The sequence below is a fragment of the Parambassis ranga genome, chromosome 5 (assembly GCF_900634625.1).
Source record: "Parambassis ranga chromosome 5, fParRan2.1, whole genome shotgun sequence".
In the NCBI taxonomy this organism is placed as follows: domain Eukaryota; kingdom Metazoa; phylum Chordata; class Actinopteri; family Ambassidae; genus Parambassis; species Parambassis ranga.
In genome coordinates this window covers 7,427,166-7,451,947 of record NC_041026.1, presented here as the reverse complement: position 1 = coordinate 7,451,947, position 24,782 = coordinate 7,427,166, and the positions used below count along the sequence as shown (strand labels likewise).

Below are 24,782 nucleotides of genomic sequence, written 5' to 3'. Positions count from 1 at the left end.
CTTGCACATTTTCCACACATTTAATTTTGCACCGTGTGAAAGACCCCCACATACCACAACAGAAAAGGCGACAATGACCACAGACAACAGCAGGGCTGATGTCACCCACTGGCTTTTAGACATTGAAGCAATACATTTAGTACAGAGTTGTTCATCCCAGCAGGCCAACAGGGGGAGCCACAGTCCACCACAGAACTACCAATGATATGAGAATCAGAGCTGATGCAGGGTGAAGAATAAAATAAAATGTAAAAACCAACTGTTACACTGACAAATCCAAACATGCATGCTGTGTTACTGCTGCACAATTACCAAGACCTGTTCCTCCAGCACAGACAACAGACCAACACTTTCACATATATGTACACAAACACCACAGAAACATATTAAAAATACAATTACACCAGAAACACTGGAGACATGAACTTTATTGTAAATCTGACCAAATTTCAACAAAAATATATTTTAAACTCTCATAATCTGTTTTCAGTGAGAACAGCTGATAAAATGTGATCCTTGAAAATAGATCATGGATTATTAGATATATGCAATAACTGCTGGTGTCTCTGCTAAAAAAAGCTGTGCTGATACATGAGGATACATTCAGAGCTTAACACAAAAGATAACAGATGTAAATAATAATAATGATGCAGTACATGAACAGAAGAAGAGGCATGTGTTTTTAGGACAGTATTCAGAGCATGAAATATATCAATATAAAAAAAAAGCACAAAGACAGAACATGGTTTATCACAGTCATCCATCATGTGGCACTTTGTGGAGAATAAATCACTCACAGTATGAATCCTACATGGCAGCATGAGCTCCGAGAGCTGCTCCTGCTCTGATTTCAGAATAAACTGCTGCATCAGCAGCTGCAGGAGCTGATGTTCCTGTGAATGAAGGCCTGATTCATTTAGAATTGTAATCTGATCATTCAACATGATGTTGTTCTTAACCAGCAGTGTCTATTTATACAAAGACTGACTGTGTGTCACGGCTTTAAGTCCTTAAACATGATGTACACTGTGGATGCATACATGTAAATACTGCACAATAACAACAATGGCAGCTGAATGCAGACTTTACTGTACCTGTTTTATTCTTGGCCTTTCCTTTCTTGTGGTGGATGATCTGAGAATACAGCAGATTATCTGCAGCAGGAGCTGATGGTGGAGCACACGTAATGTGTGAGAACATGAACAGTTCAGCTTCATGTTATATCTGTCTGTCTGCAGCACGGGATTATTCCATCTCAAACTTTTAGGAACACCGAACCTCACACAGACCATGTGGAAGATTTGACTCTCTGCTGCCATCTACTGGTGATATGATGTAACTAACAGCATGCTGACCCAATAATTACCTGCAGTGTGGTGCTATGACGACACATTTCAACACAAACATGACTGTTGTAGGCGACTGTACCTGCTGTCTTCACTTCAGAGTAAACACACCCCTCCTCTCCCTCATGTGTTCTCTCTGTTAAGACAATATTTGACAATAAAAAACTAAATCTTTCTTAACTATCGTCTCATTTTCTACACTGCATGTAATTGGAGTACTCACTCTTCTTTCCAAACTTCTTCAGCTCAACTACAGAGTATGTGACATCTTGGGGTCCACTTGTTTCTGTAACATACACACATCTATATTTATACAATTTTATTCCAAACCTTAATGTGAGCTGAATGAAGAAAAGTTAAACAAAAGTCCACATTAGTATTTAATAAGTGCTGACCATTGAGAGGAGAGCAGTGTTCATTCGTACTGACTTCCTGATTTCTGTTGGAGCCCTGACTGCTGCTCTCTGACTGGAACAGCCTGTAAAATAACACATACAGTACATTTAATACAGATACATGAAAGCACTGATGCATGTTGAAGAAAAGTTTAGAGATGAGTGCTGCACTAACCTGATAAAGCAGGAATCTGTGAAAAAAGACATTTGTTGTTACATGGTTTTATAATGTAAAAATATTCTGCTGTCATTCTGTGTCACATTTAAAGTTTATAGTAAATAAATGATGCATCAGAAGAAAAAGGTCTCACCTTTGGACTGTCTGTAGTGATACAGTAAGAGCACAATGACAAAGAATAATATGATTCCACACAGCAGTCCAACAATTAATGGCAATGAGGATGAGGAGCTTTCAGGTCTGGATACAACTATTAGAAATAATAAACATACATTAATACACTTATATTGGACTTGGTGTCATTAGTACAGACAATAATCAAAACAACATTACCGTAATATACGAAAAAAGGAGCATTAAACATCTTTACTCACCTTTCACTGACATCCAGCTCTGAGGTGACTTCTTTCCTGAATGTTGACACCTGTAGAAACCTTCATGTGACTCTGACACTGCAGAGATCTTCAGCTCCCCTCTGGTATCACTTTGAACAAGTTTGTCATTGTGATAGAAAAACACAATGAAAAGTTTGTTTTGTCCTCTCAGTCTGCAGCCAAGAGTAACAGAGTCTCCTTCAGTCACACTATTGACAGGACTCTTCAGGATAATGTCTGTATCTGTGAGACAGTCAGAGGACATCAGTCAGAGATCAGTCAGTGAGGTGAAGGTTAGTGTATAGTAAGAAATCACCTACCATGGACAGTGATGTTGACTGTGTTGCTGAACTCTCCTGATGCAGACTCACACCAGTACACACCAGTATCAGACTGTGATGTGTAGATGTTACATGTGGATCCAGTCATTGTTCTCCAGTTAGAACAGGGTGACAGACGTCCTTCATCAGAGAACTTCCTCACTCTCCACTCAGTAGAGTTTCCCTCACAGGTCAGTGAGACAGACTCAGAGGTGAAGTGTTGGACTCTGTCAGGATTCACTGTGAGAGACGCTGCTGGATGAAAACCTGAAAAACAAAACATGTCAAAGGAACAAAGTAAGAACACAAAAATGACACGATGAAAAAATGACACACAACCAGCTCATTCTGATTCTCTCAATAAACAGAGGAATCACAGTGACAGAATAAATTCTTCTCACTGAGAGGACAGAATCAAACTGACCTGCAGACCAGACACACTTTGGGTCACTGTAATCAGAGTGATACTCTGGGTCTCCTCTTCCAGCTCTGCACACATATGCTGCTGTGTGTGTCTGTCCATGAATGATGTAGGAATCCTGTGCAGTCCCATCAGTGCTACCAGGCAGCAGCTCATAGCTGTAAGACCAAGAGTTCTTTGACAGACCAGGAACAGCTTTATACCAGTAGAACCTCCATCCTGCAGGTGGATGTTCAACCTCACAGCTCAGAGTTACTGAGGCTCCAGGACTCAGCCATGATGGAGACACAGTGAGGACAGGTCGGGGTTTAACTGTTGGAAAGAGATGATGTTAAAACAGACTGTCAGAATGCAGATTTAGAGTTTTATCAATAAAATAACACTTACTGTCAGATACTGTCAGTCTGACTGGATCACTCCACTCTGTTGTTGTATGTTCATTGTTCATGTAGCCCTTACAGCTGTAGGCTCCACTGTGTGATGAAGAAGCAGAACTAATCCTGTACTCATTCTGATTTGAAGGTTTGTTGGAGTCTGGTGCTTTCCATTCATAATCCCACTCAGTGTCTCCTCCTTGGATCTCACATCTGACACTGATCTTCTCTCCTTCATATATCTGAGTCCAGTTAGGTTGCAGAGTCACAACAGGTCTGATTGAAGCTTTGAAACACAACAAGTTCATATCTGTTCATATTTGATTCATCCTGATACAAGATCACAGCAGACATTGTGTGTTACATACAACTCACCAAGTGTGTTGATCTTCACTGATTGGCTGTACTCTGTGTAGTAAAGTGGGTCTCCTCCTCTTCCTCCTCTTCCTCCTCTGCACCAGTACTCTCCTTCCTTTGAGACTCTGATTTGTTGGTCTGAAAGTGAAACAGCCTCCTGTGTGGTCAGAGGTTCAGAGGATTTCTGATCTCTGTACCAGAAGTATTTCCATCCAGAGGACTGTTTCACAGAGCAGGTCAGAGTCACACTGCCCCCTGCTGGTAGGACCGTCTTGTTTGCATTCAGTGAGACCTGAGGTTTATCTGCAGTTAAGTTTATAAGACAAATAAAACAATTTAAAAATTAGAGTATGAATGAGTAAAGAAAATCTGTTACATCATGATCTCCAAATATAAATGAATTCACCTCCAGTAAAGAATAATGGATTTACTGGATTAAAATCAAACACAGAATCAGTTGGATTAAAATAATTTTGTTGGTTTTAGTTATATTTACATGAAAACATTACACAACATGACACTTTATTCTGGATAAAAGATGTCCATCTTACCTGATACAATCAATGTGAAGGCTTCACTCCACTTTGTTGTGGATAAATTCTCTTTCCTGCCCCGACATCTGTATTCTCCACTGTCAGCAGAGGAAGCTCTGTTGATTCTGTATTCATTGGATGTTGAAGGAATGTTTGACCTCTCATGTGTCCATTCATACGTCCACTGACGTCCTTCAACTCCCTGAATGTCACATCTGAGGGTGATCGTCTCATCAATGAATATCTGAGGCCAGCTGTGCTGCAGAGTGACACTGGGAACTGTTCACATAGAAACATCCAGTCAGTCAGCAGAAAGTGTGATAACCTTAAATATTTCTTATCATATTGATCTTTTAACAGCTGAACTCTGTAACAAAGTGCTGTGGTTTGGTGTCCCAGTATTTACTCTGATTACATTTTATGTTGACATCATTTTATTTCATTCAATAAATTCCAGTGATTATTTTTCATTAGTCCAACAGCTCAACATTGTTAATATTCCTCTGTCCACTTCTGAAGAGAGACAGACAGGTTTACTCCACAAAAACCAACTTTAAGGGGAAGAAATGCAACAAAAGCTTCTGATTTAAAACATGGAGCTCAGTGGTGCTGAGGAAGAGGAAGTATTAACACAGTAACAAGCAACATTAATATAACTGAGGTGCAATTTGGATCAGTCCTGTCTAAAAATGAAGAAAGTAAAGTTCTGATTTTTCAGCATCATCAGAGCAGGAGGAGCTTCTGACATGTAATCAATGTTTTTTGTTTCTGTTGGTAACAAAATGTCTCTTTTCTTCATTACTGACAAACACATGAAACATTTGAAAAGTTCATGTTGTTTCATTTCAGAACTAATTATTAAACTCACCAGTTTCCTTAATGGTGACTTCATTGCTGCCATATGTGAAGAACACTGGGTCTCCTCTTCCTCATCTTCCTCCTCTTCCTCCAAAGCACTGATAGATTCCTCCTTCTGAAACACTGACAGTGTCTGATTGATCAGTTATTGGTTGACCTACAGAATACGCATGTCTGATCCAGTAGTACTTCCACCCTGAAGACACGTCCACAGAGCAGGTCAGTGTTACGCTGCCCCCTGCTGGTATGACTGTCTTGTCTGCTCTCAGTGAGGCCCGAGGTTTATCTGCTGTGAGATTTGCAGGGAAAAACAAAGCTGGTTAAAAGATTATGTTAGGATGAGAATTACTGAAAAAAAATCACTTTTGATTATGAGTATAACTATGACAATTTGTTACAATGACAGTCAATACAGGTTTATTTTGTAAAATTTCACCATGTCTTTTAACCGTTATAAACTCATTTTGAAACAATTAATTACAAAAGGAAACAAAAAAAGCAAAAAGGAAAGTTTTTAAGGAAACTTTTATGATCTCTTGGATGAAATATGATATTACTTACTGGCAGATACAGCTAAGGTGAAAGCATTACTCCACTCTGTTGAGGAGAACTTGTCCACTCTCTGTTTACCTCTGCACCAGTACTGTCCACGACTGGAATCAGATGCAGTGATAACCCAGAGTTCACTGTGTCTTTGAATTTGTTGTGATCTGCCTGTTCTCCATTCAAACTCCCACTCAGTGTCTCCTCCATTCTGGATCTGACATCTCAGAGTTATCTCCTCTCCTCTGAATATCTGAGTCCAGCTGGGCTGCTGTGTGATCACAGCTTTATGGGAAACTGTTTCCAACAAACACACAATGTGGATAAAAATAAGAATTTAACCAACAGATAAAAACACATCATTATCAGGAGTTACAGTGATGTTCATTATGAATGGAAGTGATTTTATTTCAGAACAAAGACCCTTCATTCACCTCTTTTCTCCACTGTGACAGCAGCACTGTACTCTGTGTAGTAAACGTGGTCTCCTCCTCTTCCTCCTCTTCCTCCTCTGCACTGATAGATGCCTCCTTCTGAAACACTGACAGTCTTACTTGATGCTTCACTTTTTATTATCTGAGCTTCAGAAGACTCTGAGGTACGTCTGTACCAGTAGTACTTCCACCCTGAAGAGACATCCACAGAGCAGGTCAGTGTTACACTGCCCCCTGCTGGTACAACTGTCTTGTCTGCTCTCAGTGAGGCCCGAGGTTTATATGCTGTGAGGTTTATAAAGAAAAATAAAACAAGTAAAAACTTAGAGTATGAATGAGTAAAGAAAATCTGTTACATCATGACCCTTTAATGAGTCATGAATAAAATCAGTTCCAGCAAAGATTCATTACAAACAGGAACCAAAAAGGAAGGTTTGTAAACACTGATATTGTCATGAAACTTCAATCACTTAAGTGAAGAGAAGGAACTGGAACTGTGCAGAACATTAAGTTACTCTGATATTCTTTGACACTGTGAGATGTTTCACTGGATTAAAATCGTTTCGTTGGTTTTAGTTGTATTTACATGAAAACATTACAGAACATGAGACTGTATTCTGGATAACAGATGTCCAGCTTACCTGATACAGTCAATATGAAGGCATAACTCCACAATGTGTATAAATTCTCTTTCCTGCCCCAACATCTGTATTCTCCACTGTCAGCAGAGGAAGCTCTGTGGATTCTGTATTCATTGGATGTTGCAGGAATGTTGGACCTCTCATGTGTCCATTCATATGTCCACTGACGTCCTTCAACTCCCTGAATGTCACATCTGAGGGTGATCATCTCATCAATGAATATCTGAGGCAAGCTGTGCAGCAGAGTGACTCTGGGAACTGTTCACATAGAAACATCCAGTCAGTCAATAGTGATGTTACATGTCACACTAAAGGTGTCAGATGAAACATTTCAAAAAGTTCATGTTGTTTCATTTCAGAACTAATTATTAAACTCACCAGTTTCATTAATGGTGACTTTATTGCTGCCTGCTGTGTAGAGCACTGGGACTCCTCTTTGTCCGTAGCACTGATAGATTCCTCCTTCTGAAACACTGACAGTGTCTGATTGATCATTTATTGGTTGACCTACAGAAGACTCTGAGGTACGTCTGTACCAGTAGTACTTCCACCCTGAAGAGACGTCCACAGAGCAGGTCAGTGTTACGCTGCCCCCTGCTGGTATGACTGTTTTGTCTGCTCTCAGTGAGGCCTGAGGTTTATCTGCTGTGAGGAAGAAAAAATGAAACAGTCAGTAAAAAACAGTCAAAGACAGAATGAGAAGTGTGATGTAGTGTCACGGTGTGTCTAGTTCAGTGTCCTGTCTCACAGATCTATCATTTATTATTCACAGTGACTACAACAATATCCTGAGGTTCTGCCTGCAGACCTCCAGCTTTAAACAGGCTGTGTGAAAGAACCAAATATCATTTAACCCTGTGTTCACACCAAGAGAGACTAAAGCTGTAAAATCACTTTTGTGGCTGAAAGTACAGCTGCTGTAAAAGTTCTGTTCACTTTGTCGCTCATATCGCTCATGACAAGAGAAATTCAAGTGTTTGATTTATTATTATTTCATATTATTTCATAATTTCATTTTAGCTATATGCTTTTAGGACTTTGCTTCCGCTTTTTGTGGCATCTTAACTATTGAACACATAATAGAAACGAGAACGTGTGCTCCTTTAAATAAACTGTGCATAGAGAAAGAAAATTAATTATCAAGGACGACTAGCATGCTAGGAGCTCGATTAGCAGGCAAGTATCGTGCCGTGGAATGAGATAAATTGCATCATCTTTTTAAAAACAACAAACTCTTCAGTAAAATATGTTCTCCTTAATGATAAACATCTGTCCCTGTAATCTAATCACATTCATTGTATGATTAGTGATTAAAATGATCATCAATCTAATACACAATATAATATAAAACACTGAGAAGTTGATAAACAGGAGATAAATACTTTGTGTAATATACAAATGAAGAGAAAAATAAAGACAAAGTATAATTTGTCACCTTCAGTGTGTCCGTAGAGGAGTGTGCTGAACACTGAAATAAAGATTAAAACCTCATCAGACATCATCAAACCAAAAGAAAGTGATCAATCACAACATTAAAACACTATATATACACAATGTAGATGTGTGGAGCCAAATCCAGCAGAACTTCAGTGTAAAACAGAGACATATCAGCAGCCGACGTTCATAAAGACACCAGTCTGCTCAGAAACACTCTTCAGAAACAACAAGTCAGAAATGTACTTACAGAATAAGTCCAGCACACAGAGCAAAGTGTGCCCCATCCTCACATCCAGCACAACTGAACAAAGTGTTCTATCTATTCATAATTATAATGCTGAAGGCAGAAGTGACGTTTCCTTAAAAGGTGTGATCAGAATGTCTCACCTACATCACCTTCTGAGTATAGACTCTTCCTTCCTTTGTCCCCCTCCAACTTTAGACAGCAGCTCTGACCACAGCAGTTTCACATGGTTATATTTCCTGTCCTCTTCACACATATGAACATGTTTCTCTGCAAAGGTTTAGTCTGGTCCCTATAAATGTTATTGTACTTTAAACACTGCACATGCATAAAACATCAGACTGTTGAATTGAAGCATTTTACATCTTGTTGTCACAATTAAATTAAATTAAGGGTTCACACTTGGTGGCTTTACTCATAACTCCATACACATATACTTACACTGCGCACCGCTCACGGGCGCGACGCGGTGTCACGCTGTGACGTCCTGACGAGCAAGTGGGCAGGCACAGCGTGCCGGCGTTTCTCTGCCCTTTAAACATCAGAGAGTCGCGCGCTTCTAGTCAGCTGACTTCCGTTTGTTAAAAATAATGTTTAAACTGAGTAGATGTGGGAATTACTATTTCTGTGAACAGAAATATTGTTTGCATGGTTTCTATGTGTGTTTGGGAGGTATAAAATACTTACCTGTGTAAAAGAAGTATGAAGTCAAAATACTCCAGCCCAGTGGGAGGGGCAAGAGGGTTAACAGAGGGTGCTGTGGCTCCTCTGGGAGACTCTGACGATGGTTACAAGGCAGGTAACAGCTCCTGGAGGTAAATGAGCTTGTCATTATTAGTGATTTTCAAGACTTTGTTGAACCTTCCATGGTTCAAGAAATGGTTCATTACTCGAGGCTTCAATGACACAGTGCTCGAGTAGGACATCTAGTGGTGAATAAAATGAATTGCGGTGTGTTACAGGTTCATGGATTGTTAGGGATTTGAATCACCGTGCGCAGTCTCGTTCGACTACACTACATGGTTGAATGGTTTCAGGCAGACACAATAAAATACATCAGTTTCACTGCACAAAGTTGTTATACAAAGTTACATTTGAAGTGGATAAATATTTATTAGGTTTACATTTCCATCCTGCTTTCTCACATCAGATCGAGACACAAAGTCGAGGACAGCAATGACACTATGTCCTGATACTTCAAAACATTTCCTCAGTTCTGGACAACACTAAGAAATCAACATGCTTTAGGCCAAATCCAACATTCCAAGAGCATATTCATATATTCATATATATACAACAATATTTTCCACAACAGGTAGAGAATGAAGCTGGATGGTGGTGTAGTATCATTGTTGGTTTAGGTTCTAGAGGGTCTGGGTTCAAAACTTATGAGATGCGAATCAGCGAGGGGTCCTCCACACACAAATAGAGGGTTTTGCCTATGCAAGAGAAACGTGATCAATAACATTTCTTTTACTAAAATGTACACAATGACAAATTGCGATTAACTGTGTTTAACGCTATGGAATTCTTAGATATAAATAATAAAAATAATTGTTTGTGTTCGAATTTGTGTATCTACGTAATATATATAACTCATATTTAATAAATGTATCAATGTAGCTAATATTTAATTATATAACTAATTAATCTATTACTATGTATTGATATATCTACATTAAATAGGGATGTCATATACCTGAACACACTCGATCCCACCAAGCAATTCACAACCCGAACCAATCACATGACTCGTATGATGTTCGAAGCACTCAACTGCTTCAAACGTCACTAGTCACGTGACCAAAGCAAGCCTTGGCACAGTGGTTCGGAACAATTGCTTCATGAGCTACCGCGCATGTGTCAGAGCCTCGGGTGTCAGAGGACCATCCTTAACTATGACTGTGATTTTTGAGGAGCGAACTAACGACATGATGTCAATGTGATGTTTTACTTTCAGCCGTAGATGAATAAAGGAACACCTCATTCATATCTTCCATCAACATGCAGCAGAGATTTTTTTTACATAATGTGTGTAAACACCAGCCAACACCACCAACTTTAGAACAATCAAAATATGGTTTATTACACAAAATGATCTAAATGAAAACCAATAAGTTTTAGTTATTGTGACTGAACAAAGAACCAGGGTTAGGATTTACTGACATCTAGTGGTCAATCTGAATACCCCTCCCTTTCTAAGTTTGAAAATCTTGCTCTGGGCCCCTGTCTGGTTAGGGGCAGCCCTGAGATTGATTATACCTGAATCGGCACTTTCACAGCTCCCCGAATGTTACATCTGAGGGTGATCGTCTTATCAGAGAATATCTCAGTCCAGCTGTGTGACTTATAATCAGGCCCAAAGTTATCATCCTGACCTGCTGAGATACATTTATAACATCAAATGTCACCAACAAACTCCTCAGTAATTGACTGATGACTAATGGTAATATGTATGAACAGGAAATAAATGTAACCTTCAGTATGTCCATAGAAAAGTGTGCTGAACACTAAAATAAAGATCGGAACCTCCTAACTATGACATTAAATCGCTAGTTTACATGTTAATAAAGACATCAGAGCATGACTGCTTTAACTGATAGGCGGTTGCCGTATCACAGCGTGAGCTTCCCCGCCCACCTCAGCTCCATTCACGCTGAACACCAAGAAAAATAGACTCAAGTCAAAAAGGTGAACTCAGGACAACTCACTATATATATAAACAAACATATAGGTGTACATACCAGGGATGCAGACTCCAAGAAGCAACACAACTATATGTGATGTTACTGTGGTGACACAGTTGACAAACCCACCTCTGTGTGGAGAGCAACAACTTCCACTTCTTCTTGTGGTCTGTCAGACTGTGGCTTGACTTTTTAGGACGTTTCATCATTCTGTCAACAAGCAGAAGAAGTGGTTAGAGCTGCTCTGACATGAAGCCACTTATGCACATCTCCTGATGTGCATAAGTGGCTTCATAAGTGGCTGATGATGTTTTTACTCACAGTTATCTTTATGTAAATGAATACAAGTGTTAATCCTCTCCTCACATCCAGCTCTGAACCTGCTTTAAGTCCAGCTCTGAGGTGACTTCTTTCCTGAATGTTCACACCTGTAGAATTGCTTATTTATAACTAGTCAAAACAAAAATATCAGGTTAACACTTCAGAAGTTAAACAGGAAATGTGATTTGTGTTTCATCACTTATAAATAATGTCATTATCTGAACACATATTGTGCTGTTATTTTATCTGTTCATTACCTGTGCTGAGATATAAACCAACAATGAAATGTCTGAAAACAGCAGCTCTGAGCAAAACGTGTTCAGGACACACCCAAACATTAAAATAAACAAGAGGAACTTTGTACATTCACCTTGAGCAGACATTTTTTGTACCTATAGCTGCCTCCTTCCACACACCATTGCACTGCATTCAAGCACTATGACAAATGTTGCAATATAAACTATAGGAGAATGCGACAAAGTAACAATTAAACACAAACCAAAAAATTATAGACACACAATGAAGGGTGAGGGAGGTTCTGAACAAAAGTCAGACAGCTGCAAAAGGATTGACCACAGAACACAGACACTTCCTGTAAACCTCCTACAAATTAAAATGAATAGATATCTGAGAACACAGGTATTAGTCATAAGCTATTTCTCCCCCCACCCCCCTCCACTGCCACCACAATAGCAGGTGTGATGTTACTTAACTGTCTCGAATCAACAAAACAACTAAAACAGCATCATTTATTGCATGAATTAATTTAATAAAAAATATTAAAATCATAAGTCATACTCTCTCTGACCTCTTTTTGGAACCAGTTGAGTCACCCCTGCAGACCAGCAGGGGGAGCCACAGGTTCAAGGCACGTCTGCAAGGGTGTCTCTTTATAAACTCTGAGGTTTCATTACTTCCTTTTGTACAATGTCTGGTCTGTTGTAAGCTTGCAGCTTCAGAATTTATCAACAATTAAACATCATACATAGAAACACAACAAATTACTATAATTACACATAAACCTGTATGAAGATGAAATTCCACACACTGCTGCATTTTGTAAAGTGTATCAACTTACAATGGAAATATTCACATTATAAACAGGAGAATAAATGTGTTAAAATCTGTATTTTGTTCATGATGTTTTTTTTATTTTTTGTCATCCATCCTGCTGGTTTCATTGAACTCTACTGAACTCTTTATTGATCTGGAAAAGAGATGAAGACAGAGATGCAGGGTCAACAATCTGTACAAGTGAATTGTTACACTGACAAATCTAAACATGCATGTTGTGTTGTTGCTGCACAAAGACCTGTCCTTCGTATGACTTCAGCATAAACAGCTCCATCAGCTGCAGCAGCAGGGGCTGGTTGTCCTGTGAATATAAACATGTGGCAGTATTGAAAAGTGACTTCACAGCAGGGAGAATAAAAACACAAATATACTTTATTAACAGTTGTTGTAACGCCGTGTACCTGCAGATGATCTTATCTTCACGTCTGAGTAAACACAGCTCTCCACTGGTTTCTGCTTCTTCCCTGTTAAAAGACCCAGATGAATGAGCTTTCTTCAGGTATTACTGGCATATAAAAGCACCTACGTGCTGCTAGCTTTTCCAGCTGCTGTATGTGGTGCTCACCTTTCTTAGTCGCACTTTTAAGTTCAATCAAAGAATATGTGACGTCACTGGATTCACCTGAAACATATAGTTACACTTTAGAATGTCAACATGTTACTGTGACCTTAAACATATCATTGGAGTATTTGTAACTGTAACTTGTCTGGACTCAAAACATCTGGCTGTATACTGTACCATGTTCTGTGTTTTCAGGCTCTTTGATTGTTTCATAGACGGACACATCACCTACAGAGTGAGAATCGAGATGAGGTTAGTTGTTATTATCACATCATATGAATTACAAACAGCTAATAAGACATGGAAGTGTTACATTTAACAACACAACTGGTGATTGATAAGTCTGAGGTTTGACTTATGTTTTTACACAGAAGGATAAATAAAGTTAATAAGGATAAAGGGTTAGGTAAAGATCAACTTGAAACACACAAACACATTTTACACATCCTGTCACATGGTCTCCATTTTCAGGTCCCATCAGGACAAGTTCCTGCCCCCATGAACACACAGAGATGCAGTGTGTTCCATGTTCATGACTGAAATATCAATCTAATGTTGAAAGGGTTGAAATGGATCAATCTTCATTTGTGATGTCACGTGTCCTCGTGAACCTGAGAAAGAGCTAACAGAGGACTGAACAAAGACAAAGACAAACTTGTCCTGCAGGCCTTGAATCAATCAATCACTTCAAGTGATCAATTGATCACTTATCAATCACCTCTCACGTGAGGTGAAGAAGTGTGTGGACTGCACTGAGCTTCATCCTGGTTGATCGCGTGCTCTGCCGTAGTGCTCTGAGATCTGCTGGGCCCCAAAGATGTTTTGTAAATACTCAACAGATAAGAGAGAACTGAATCCTGGTATGTTGACAATGAGAGACCGGGATGTTGTACCAACCTGACAAAGCATGAATCTGTGAGAAAGACAGTTTATTTATAATTTCCAAAATATGTAAGGGTAGTGAGAAAACATCTGTATTGTTGAACTGATTGTGGTGTAATGGACATAGTATGTATGACAAAGAAATGGTCTGACCCTTTGAGTGTTTGTCACGACACAGAAGCAGCAGCAGCAGAATCAGCATTAAAATTCCACAAACCAGCCCGACGATCAACAGAGTAAGAAATAAGGAGCTTTCAGGCCTGGTTACAGCTGTAAAGAAATGATCAGTCTAGCATCACTGTCCACCATCACATCACAACTACTACTACTACTGACAAAAGTAAAGAAATGACTCACATTTAACTGCCATCCAACTCTGTGGTGATTCATGTTGTTACAACCCTCCGCTAGGGGAGAGAGGGTTGAGAACATTGACCAATCAGGACAAAGAGACTGGTTTAAAGTTGTTTACTGATTATTCAGCAAGTGATTATAATAACCAAGAATTTAACACGTTACAATAATTTACAATACAAAAGGAAACGAAAAGTGAACAGGAACCCTGCCAAAGCCGTATAAGGTAAATCAAACAAAAGAACAAACAAAAGAACACACCTGATTACGTCAACAGGTGGAATAAAACAGGCCACTAAATAATCGGCCGGTGGAAGGTGAAATAAATACAATGCAACACTTTTCTATACGGATAAACTAACACAAATAGTACCAGAACGAACAATCACAACCACGAGGTTGGAATTACATACTAAGACTTTCTTACTACCGAAACAAAAAGGGACCGCGTACCAAAAGGGTTCACACAGAAGCGGTTTCCACAAAACAAGTTACAAATGAACGTACAAATGAGGCGAAACTCAATTAACCAGTTCTTACTATTCCACACAACAAGCAAGCAATCAAATAAGCTATGCCAGAGAGAGAGAGGGGGAGAGAACTCATGCCAAACAGGGCTCCAAGTCTTTTCCCGTCGGTGTGTCGTTTCCGTCGCCTTTTCAATGGGCTTCCTGAAGTGCAGCCTGGTGATTGGTTGAGGAGCAACCCAATCACGCAGCGTCAGGTCTTCAGTCCCCCAATCCATGCAGCTCCAGCTCAGCCTGTTCAGTGTCCATTCATTAGGTTCACACATACAATCCACAAATCATACAAACGGCCCGGGGGCCGTAACACATGTCCTGAACACTGACACCTGTAGAAGCCTTCATCTGCCTTTGACACTGCAGAGATGTCCAGCTCTCCTCTGGTGTCACTTTGGATGAGTTTGTCATTTTTATAGAAAAACACACCAGAAAGAACTTTTTCTGTCCTCAGCCTGCAGCCGAGAGACACAGACGTTCCTTCAGTCACAGGATGGGCAGGGCTCACCATGACAACCTCTTTGTCTGTAAAACAGTCAACGGTAATGGTAAGAAACTTTGGATGATTCATAAACGATTGTTAAATAATCCTCATTTTCTAATTCCTAAAAAGCAAAAGTGATGTTGGAAAAGCTTACTGTCCAGTGATGTTAACTGCATTGCTGAATGCTGATCCTGACTCACACCAGTACACACCATTACCGGACCATTTAAAATGAACATTACATGTGGATCCTTTCATTGTCCCCACAGAACTACAGTCAAATAACAACTTGTTATCAGTAAACAACTTCACTCTCCACTCAGTAGAGTTTCCCTCACAGGTCAGTGAGACAGACTCAGAGGTGAAGTGTTGGACTCTGTCAGGATTCACTGTGAGAGACGCTGCTGGATGAAAACCTGAAAAACAAAACAAGAACCCATGCCACATGAAACACGATGAAAATACTATAAGAGCATTATTACCAAATACCCTCAGTGAGTAACCTGAAAAATGTATTTATAATTTTAGACTTTCTTGTTGTCATGAGAACAGAAGGGCCACAAAGAAACTGACCTGCAGACCAGACTAACTTTGGGTCATTGTAATCAGAGTGATACTCTGGGTCTCCTCTTCCAGCTCTGCACACATATGCTGCTGTGTGTGTCTGTCCATGAATGATGTAGGAATCCTGTGCAGTCCCATCAGTGCTACCAGGCAGCAGCTCATAGCTGTAAGACCAAGAGTTCTTTGACAGACCAGGAACAGCTTTATACCAGTAGAACCTCCATCCTGCAGGTGGATGTTCAACCTCACAGCTCAGAGTTACTGAGGCTCCAGGACTCAGCCATGATGGAGACACAGTGAGGACAGGTCGGGGTTTAACTGTTGGAAAGAGATGATGTAAAAACAGACTGTCAGATTGCAGATTTAGAGTTTTATCAATAAAATAACACTTACTTGTATGTTCATTGTTCATGTAGCCCTTACAGCTGTAGGCTCCACTGTGTGATGAAGAAGCAGAACTAATCCTGTACTCATTCTGATTTGAAGGTTTGTTGGAGTCTGGTGCTTTCCATTCATAACCCCACTCAGTGTCTCCTCCTTGGATCTCACATCTGACACTGATCTTCTCTCCTTCATATATCTGAGTCCAGTTAGGTTGCAGAGTCACAACAGCCTTATTTGGGACTGTCCAGGTTAAAGAAAGGAAAGGATCACTGTCCTCAGTGTAGTAAACCGGTTCTCCTCTCTTACCCCTGCACCGGTAGGTTCCTTCCTGCGACACAATGATTTGTTCATTTGAATAGAAAACAGCATCCTCAGGTTTCAGAGGTCTAGACAGTTCCTCATCTCTGAACCAGGAGTATTTCCATCCAGAAGATGCTGGGTTCACAGAGCAGTACAGAGTAACATTGCCTCCTAGTGGAATGGCTTTCATGTTGGCACTCAGCTCGGCCTTTGGTCGAGCTGTGAGGGATTTTTAGAAAAACAATTTCCATGTGTTAGAATACATCCTGTGCAGGGGATATAACATTAGAGCAGCTTCAATACTGAGAACCCTACAAACACGACTTACGTGATACAGACAACATGATGGCTTTACTCCACTCAGTCGAGGAATAGGGGTCATCTCTACATCGAGTCTTACATTTGTACTGTCCACTGCTGGACTCGGACACACTGAAGTCCCAGAGATTACTGTGTGTCGGGTGTGTATCTGACCCGGCTCTTCTCCATTCATACACCCACTCGGTGCCTTCCCCTCCCTGGACCTCACATGTCAGCTTGATCCTCTCACCGCTGAATAACTGATTCCAGTCAGGCTGCCGTGTTAAAACAGCCTCGTTGGAATCTGCTTCCACCAGATATGAGCGGTTGGGATACAAACAGAAACATCACCAGTGAAACATTAAAGGTGTCATCACTAATTCTGATGGTGATCAGATTTTACTGAACTCACAGGTTATATCAACGGTGACACCTTTGCTTATATCAGAGTAGAAAGGTGGTTCTCCTCTTAATCCTCTGCATCTGTAGATGCCTCCTTGCAGCACATTGACAACTTTGTTTTCTCCATCATGTTTTTCAACTGGATCTTCAGTGCTGCCTGGAACTCTTCTGAACCACTGGAACGTCCAGCCGACTGAGCCCTCCAACGAGCAGGTCAGCTTCACACTGCCTCCTACTGATGTGGTTGTCTTGTCTGCAGTCAGTGTGGCCGTGGGTTTATCTGATGTCATGACAAAAACAATGCTTAAAACACCTTCCCTGTTCTGCTTATATGTGCGAGTTACAATGTTAGCTGTGAACACAGGGTGAGAAAAGCATCAACCTTAAACTTCATTATTATATACTGGACTGGAACTTACCTAAAACAGTCAAATGTATAGTATTACTATCCTCAGTGTTACCGGAGCTCTTGTGGTGAGCAGCACACTGGTATTTACCGCTGATATCTTTAGACTGAATGTCTAATGTGTAGGTTTTATGTGAATTGTAGGGGACAAAAGTTTGACCGTTCTTGTTGATTATATATTCCCAGTGGCCTTCTTCTCCTTCCTCCATCCAGCACAGCATCTAGAAACAACACAAACATGTTGATGCACTCTGCTATTCACAACCTGTGTGTTGTAATATAGTGACAAAAACAGGAACAGTGACAGAAAAGTGATGCGGTAAATGGAGATTTCAATTACCTTCAGCATGCCCACTGCAGAGGAGTGTAAAGAGCACTATGATAAAAAAATTTCAAAAAGTTCAGACATCAAACATATTCAATAAAAACTCATATGTGATCTTAGCTATGGCAGGATATGATCATGAAAACACATAAATGTGTCTTTATTTATCAGGCATTTCCTTCCTCTCACAGTGTGATGGCTGTGTTTGCTTTAGTTTCACATTAAGTTTGTTGCACTGCACTGCACTCTAAATGAGGCGCACACATTTAGTTTACATTTTATTTGTGGTGTGTTCCCTTCCATCATCCTCTAGGGGGCAGTATTACTTTTACTTTTACTACATTTTTGTAGTAAAATACACATTTTTGTTGTCTCATTTTGACAGCATGGGGTGGAAGAGTGTTTCTTTGCTTTGTTATTGTGTTTGCCTTGGTATTTTCCCCTTTTCCCTGTGTTGTAATGGGTTGATCAAGCCAGTATGTGTGTTCCCCTTTTGTCTCAGTTGTCAGTCTGTTTGTTGAGCTGCTATCTTATTCCTTATTTTGTGTAGAGTTGTGTTTTGTCTTGTCTTTGAAGGGCCCATTTGTTTGCTAGTTTGATTTATTCTTCATTCTTTGTAATTCAATTAGAATCTGTGAATAAAGTTCAGTTTTTTTGTGAAAACGTGTGCTGCTTCTCTTACTGTTTGGGCCCTGAGACATAGTATGATCATTTGAAGCTACTAATTCCTGCATATTGATGAAAACATGTACATGCAGAGAATCAACTAAAATAAATGTTTTCATCAAAAACGGTATCATTCCATCTAAAATGAATAAACCATTTTATTTGCTGTTTATTTCATGCAGTGATATAACAATTTACAACAAAGCCCTGAGGAGGATCAACTCCTGCAAAGCGGCAGGATAGGGAACAGGACTTCAGCCAGTATCGTCGCAAACATTTGCACACCACAGGGCTGTGTGCTCAGTCCCATCCTCTACACCCTGTTCACCCATGACTGCGTGGCCTCCCAGACAGACAACATCATCCTGAAGTTTGCAGACGACACTGTTGTGATCGCAATCACGGGTGGGGACGAGGCAGCCTACAGGAGGGAGGTGGCCACTCTGGTGACATGGTGTGAGTACAACAACCTCACCCACAACACGGACAAGACTAAGGAGTTGATAGTGGACATGAGGAAGGAGAGGAGACCTCATCAGCCACTGTTTGTCTGGGGACTGGAAGTGCAGCTTAGAAATATCTAGGGGTCCACATCACGGAGGACTTCACCTGGACTCTCAACACCAAAAAGCTGGTCAAGAAAGCTCAGCACTTCCTGAGGAGGCTGAGGAAGTTTGGCATGTCACCAAAGTCCATCCTGACCATCTGCAGCTGCATCACCGTGTGGTACGGCAGCTCTACCGCCATGGACCGCAAACGCCTGCATCTAAGATCACCAGAACTCCTCTGCCCTCTCTGCAGAGCAGCTACCAGCGCAGAGTCCACAGGAGAGCTGCCTCCATCCACCCCCAACAAGGTCTGTTCACGCTCCTCCCCTCAGGCTGGAGGTACAGGAGTGTGAAGTGCAGGACCACCAGACTCAGGAACTCTTTCTTTCCCTCCGCCATCAGACTCCTCAACAGCTGACAGGAGTCTGTAACAACGGACTGTACCCCACACATACACACTGACTGACATGCTGACATGTTTACTTGCAGTATAATTAACTGCAATACTGTTTATCTATTTATATATCTATGCACCTTGATATCCAATCCAATAACTGCACATGAACAATTGTTTACCTCCCAACAGTTTTTGCACAATGATTCATTCTCTGCTCAATTTGCACAACAGCTGATGTAGCATACATGCACATTTATATGTATATAGCTCCACATACTTCCATAGTTTATATTTTGGGTAATTATTTGCATTTATTTGCTCTTAAAATTGCTCTTTTGAGAATTCAGTCTTAAGCAGGTTGTGTGAAAGAACCAACTTCAGTGACTTTTAGGCAAGAACAAGAACTGGTTCCAAAGAACTGGTTCAGTATTCCCTCCACGATGATTACATCTGACTGTGTTATTAGTCTCGGTAAAATCTTCATCATTCCTTGAGTTATTCTCCAGATCTGTTAACATGACCACGTGAAACACTCTTCAGAAACAACAAGTCAGAAATGTACTTACAGAATAAGTCCAGCACACAGAGCAAAGTGTGCCCCATCCTCACATCAGGCACAACTGAACAAAGTGTTCTATCTATTCATAATTATAATGCTGAAGACAGAAGTGACGTTTCATTAAAAGGTGTGATCAGAATGTCTCACCAAATTCTACCTCTGAGTATAGACTCTTACTTCCTTTGTCCCCCTCCAACTTCAGACAGCAGCTCTAACCACAGCACATAGTTCACACGATTATATTTCCTGTCCTCTTCACACAAACAATGAGCTGTAAGTGGGATTCTGCTAATCAAAACTCACACCGCTGCAAAGGTTTTGACCACAGAGCACGAACACTTCCTGTACACAGTCTGCATATACAAAGTTCCCAGGTATCAATCATCTTGCACATTTTCCACACATTTAATTTTACACGTGTGAAAGACCCCCACATACGACAACAGAAAAGGCGACAATGACCACAGACAATAGTAGGGCTGATGTCACCCACTGGCTTTTAGACATTGAAGCAATAAATTTAGTACAGAGTTGTTCACCCCAGCAGGCCAGCAGGGGGAGCCACAGTCCACCACAGAACTACCAATGATATGAGAATCAGAGCTGATGCAGGGTGAAGAATAAAATAAAATGTAAAAACCAACTGTTACACTGACAAATCCAAACATGCATGCTGTGTTACTGCTGCACAATCACCAAGACCTGTTCCTCCAGCACTTTCACATATATGTACAAACCAAACAGAAATATATTAAAAATACAATTACACCAGAAACACTGGAGACATGAACTTTATTGTAAATCTGACCAAATTTCAACAAAAACATATGTTAAACTCTCATAATCTGTTTTCAGTGAGAACAGCTGATAAAATGTGATCCTTGAAAATAGATCATGGATTATTAGATATATGCAATAACTGCTGGTGTCTCTCCTAAAAAGCTGTGCTGATACATGAGGATACATTCAGAGCTTAATACAAAAGATAACAGATGTAAATAATAATAATGATGCAGTACATGGACAGTAGAAGAGGCGTGTGTTTTTAGGACAGTATTCAGAGCATGAAATATATCAACATCAAATAAATGTACAAGGTTCAGATTGACAGATTCCCAAAACCAAACAGCTTCTGTTTGGTTCTGTTTGTCTCTGCACAGCCCTGTAAGAGAAGCACAAAGACAGAACATGGTTTATCACAGTCATCCATCATGTGGCACTTTGTGGAGAATAAATCACTCACAGTATGAATCCTACATGGCAGCATGAGCTCCGAGAGCTGCTCCTGCTCTGATTTCAGAATAAACTGCTGCATCAGCAGCTGCAGGAGCTGATGTTCCTGTGAATGGAGGCCTGATTCATTTAGAACTGTAATCTGATCATTCAACATGATGTTGTTCTTAACCAGCAGCGTCCATTTATACAAAGACTGACTGTGTGTCACGGCTTTAAGTCTTTAAACATGACGTAAACTGTGGATGCATACATGTAAATACTGCACAATAACAACAATGGCAGCTGAATGCAGACTTTACTGTACCTGTTTTATTCTTGGCCTTTCCTTTCTTGTGGTGGATGATCTGAGAATACAGCAGATTATCTGCAGCAGGAGCTGATGGTGGAGCACACGTAATGTGTGAGAACATGAACAGGTCAGCTTCATGTTACATCTGTCTGTCTGCAGCACGGGATTATTCCATCTCAAACTTTTAGAAACACCCGAACCTCACACAGACCATGTGGAAGATTTGACTCTCTGCTGCCATCTACTGGTGATATGAGGTAACTAACAGCATGCTGACCCAATAATTACCTGCAGTGTGGTGCTATGACGACACATTTCAACACAAAAGACTGTTGTAGGCGACTGTACCTGCTATCTTCACTTCAGAGTAAACACACCCCTCCTCTTCCTCGTGTGTCCTCTCTGTTAAGGCAATATTTGACAATAAAAAAACAACATCTTTCTTAACTATCGTCTCATTTTCTACACTGCATGTACTTGGAGTACTCACTCTTCTTTCCAAACTTCTTCAGCTCAATTACAGAGTATGTGACATCTTGGGGTCCACTTGCTTCTGTAATATACACACATCTATATTTAGAGTTTTATTTCAAATCTATAATCCTAACAGATTAAATGAACCAGTTTATGCATTTGTGAGCCAGACAAAGACAAACTGTACCATTTCCAGTGTGTCCAGAGGGAGTGACTGACTCATACAGGGGAGAATCACCTTCAGAAAGAACACAGAAACTGTCAGAGCAGTCTGCCTTATTCAGATGGTTCATGTTTGAGAACATGTCTAATAGATCTCAGCTTTTAATGAATGTGAGCTGAAGGAAGAAAAGTTAAATAAAAGTCCACATTAGTATGTAATAAGTGCTGACCATTGAGAGGAGAGCAGTGTTCATTCGTACTGACTTCCTGATTTCTGTTGGAGCCCTGACTGCTGCTCTCTGACTGGAACAGCCTGTAAAATAACACATACAGTACATTTAATACAGAAACATGAAAGCACTGATGCATGTTGAAGAAAAGTTTAGAGATGAGTGCTGCACTAACCTGATAAAGCAGGAATCTGTGAAAAAAGACATTTGTTGTTACATGGTTTTATAATGTAAAAATATTCTGCTGTCATTCTGTGTCACATTTAAAGTTTATAGTAAATAAATGATGCATCAGAAGAAAAAGGTCTCACCTTTGGACTGTCTGTAGTGATACAGTAAGAGCACAATGACAAAGAATAATATGATTCCACACAGCAGTCCAACAATTAATGGCACTGAGGATGAGGAGCTTTCAGGTCTTGATACAACTATTAGAAATAATAAACATACATTAATAAACTTATATTGGACTTGGTGTCATTAGTACAGACAATAATCAAAACAACATTACCGTAATATACCAAAAAAGGAGCATCAAACATCTTTACTCACCTTTCACTGACATCCAGCTCTGAGGTGACTTCTTTCCTGAATGTTCACACCTGTAGAAACCTTCATGTGACTCTGACACTGCAGAGATCTTCAGCTCCCCTCTGGTATCACTTTGAACAAGTTTGTCATTGTGATAGAAAAACACATTGGAAAGTTTGTTTTGTCCTCTCAGTCTGCAGCCAAGAGTAACAGAGTCTCCTTCAGTCACACTATTGACAGGACTCTCCAGGACAACGTCTGTATCTGTGAGACAGTCAGAGGACGTCAGTCAGAGATCAGTCAGTGAGGTGGAGGTTAGTGTATAGTAAGAAATCACCTACCATGTACAGTGATGTTGACTGTGTTGCTGAACTCTCCTGATGCAGACTCACACCAGTACACACCAGTATCAGACTGTGATGTGTAGATGTTACATGTGGATCCAGTCATTGTTCTCCAGTTAGAACAGGATGACAGACGTCCTTCATCAGAGAACTTCCTCACTCTCCACTCAGTAGAGTTTCCATCACAGGTCAGTGAGGCAGACTCAGAGGTGAAGTGTTGGACTCTCTCAGGATTCACTGTGAGAGACGCTGCTGGATGAAAACCTGAAAAACAAAACATGTCAAAGGAACAAAGTCAGAACACAAAAATGACACGATGAAAAAAATGACACACAACCAGCTCATTCTGATTCTCTCAATAAACAGAGGAATCAAAGTGACAGAATAAATTCTTCTTACTGAGAGGACAGAATCAAACTGACCTGCAGACCAGACAAACTTTGGGTCACTGTAATCAGAGTGATACTCTGGGTCTCCTCTTCCAGCTCTGCACACATATGCTGCTGTGTGTGTCTGTCCATGAATGATGTAGGAATCCTGTGCAGTCCCATCAGTGCTACCAGGCAGCAGCTCATAGCTGTAAGACCAAGAGTTCTTTGACAGACCAGGAACAGCTTTATACCAGTAGAACCTCCATCCTGCAGGTGGATGTTCAACCTCACAGCTCAGAGTTACTGAGGCTCCAGGACTCAGCCATGATGGAGACACAGTGAGGACAGGTCGGGGTTTAACTGTTGGAAAGAGATTAAAAAATATCTCAAAGTGAAGAAAGACAATAAAAAGTGAATTATAACAAAAAATAATTCAAAGTACGGTCAGGTTTATAAACATTAAAACACATTTGGCTGACACTGAACCCCTCAAATGTCTTTTGAAAGAATCTAAAAGATGACAAAATGTTTCATTTTTCAATATTTAAACCTGAGAGTACTTTAAGGAAACGTTTATGATCTCTTAGATGAAATATGTTATTACTTACTGGCAGATACAGCTAAGGTGAAAGCATCACTCCACTCTGTTGAGGAGAACTTGTCCACTCTCTGTTTACCTCTGCACCAGTACTGTCCATGACTGGAATCAGATGCAGTGATAACCCAGAGTTCACTGCGTCTTTGAATTTGCTGTGAGCTGCCTGTTCTCCATTCAAACTCCCACTCAGTGTCTCCTCCATTCTGGATCTGACATCTCAGAGTTATCTTCTCTCCTCTGAATATCTGAGTCCAGCTGGGCTGCTGTGTGATCACAGCTTTATGGGAAACTGTTTGCAACAAACACACAATGTGGATAAAAACAAGAATTTAACCAACAGATAAAAACACATCATT

The 24,782-nt window shown here is 40.4% G+C and overlaps 1 protein-coding gene and 3 long non-coding RNA genes across 4 annotated transcripts in view; all 4 read right to left on the bottom strand.

The window, feature by feature from the left end:
* The window catches only part of LOC114435448 (basement membrane-specific heparan sulfate proteoglycan core protein-like), a gene marked incomplete at its 5' end in the record, with an annotated part of 184,095 nt that overhangs the window by 109,567 nt on the left and 49,746 nt on the right, over nt 1-24,782 (bottom strand). The window lies entirely within an intron of this gene.
* LOC114436682 (uncharacterized) lies at nt 835-22,942 on the bottom strand. Its single transcript, XR_003670702.1, has 8 exons — nt 22,894-22,942; nt 22,758-22,773; nt 22,583-22,665; nt 22,378-22,428; nt 22,207-22,269; nt 1,429-1,482; nt 1,095-1,166; nt 835-893 (listed from the first exon to the last, which is right to left on the bottom strand). It is a non-coding gene; the product is annotated as an uncharacterized LOC114436682 (long non-coding RNA).
* Nucleotides 1,596-2,101, bottom strand: LOC114436704 (uncharacterized). Its single transcript, XR_003670725.1, has 4 exons — nt 2,053-2,101; nt 1,917-1,932; nt 1,742-1,824; nt 1,596-1,632 (listed from the first exon to the last, which is right to left on the bottom strand). It is a non-coding gene; the product is annotated as an uncharacterized LOC114436704 (long non-coding RNA).
* LOC114436689 (uncharacterized) lies at nt 12,795-13,547 on the bottom strand. Its single transcript, XR_003670710.1, has 5 exons — nt 13,529-13,547; nt 13,277-13,327; nt 13,103-13,159; nt 12,939-13,001; nt 12,795-12,838 (listed from the first exon to the last, which is right to left on the bottom strand). It is a non-coding gene; the product is annotated as an uncharacterized LOC114436689 (long non-coding RNA).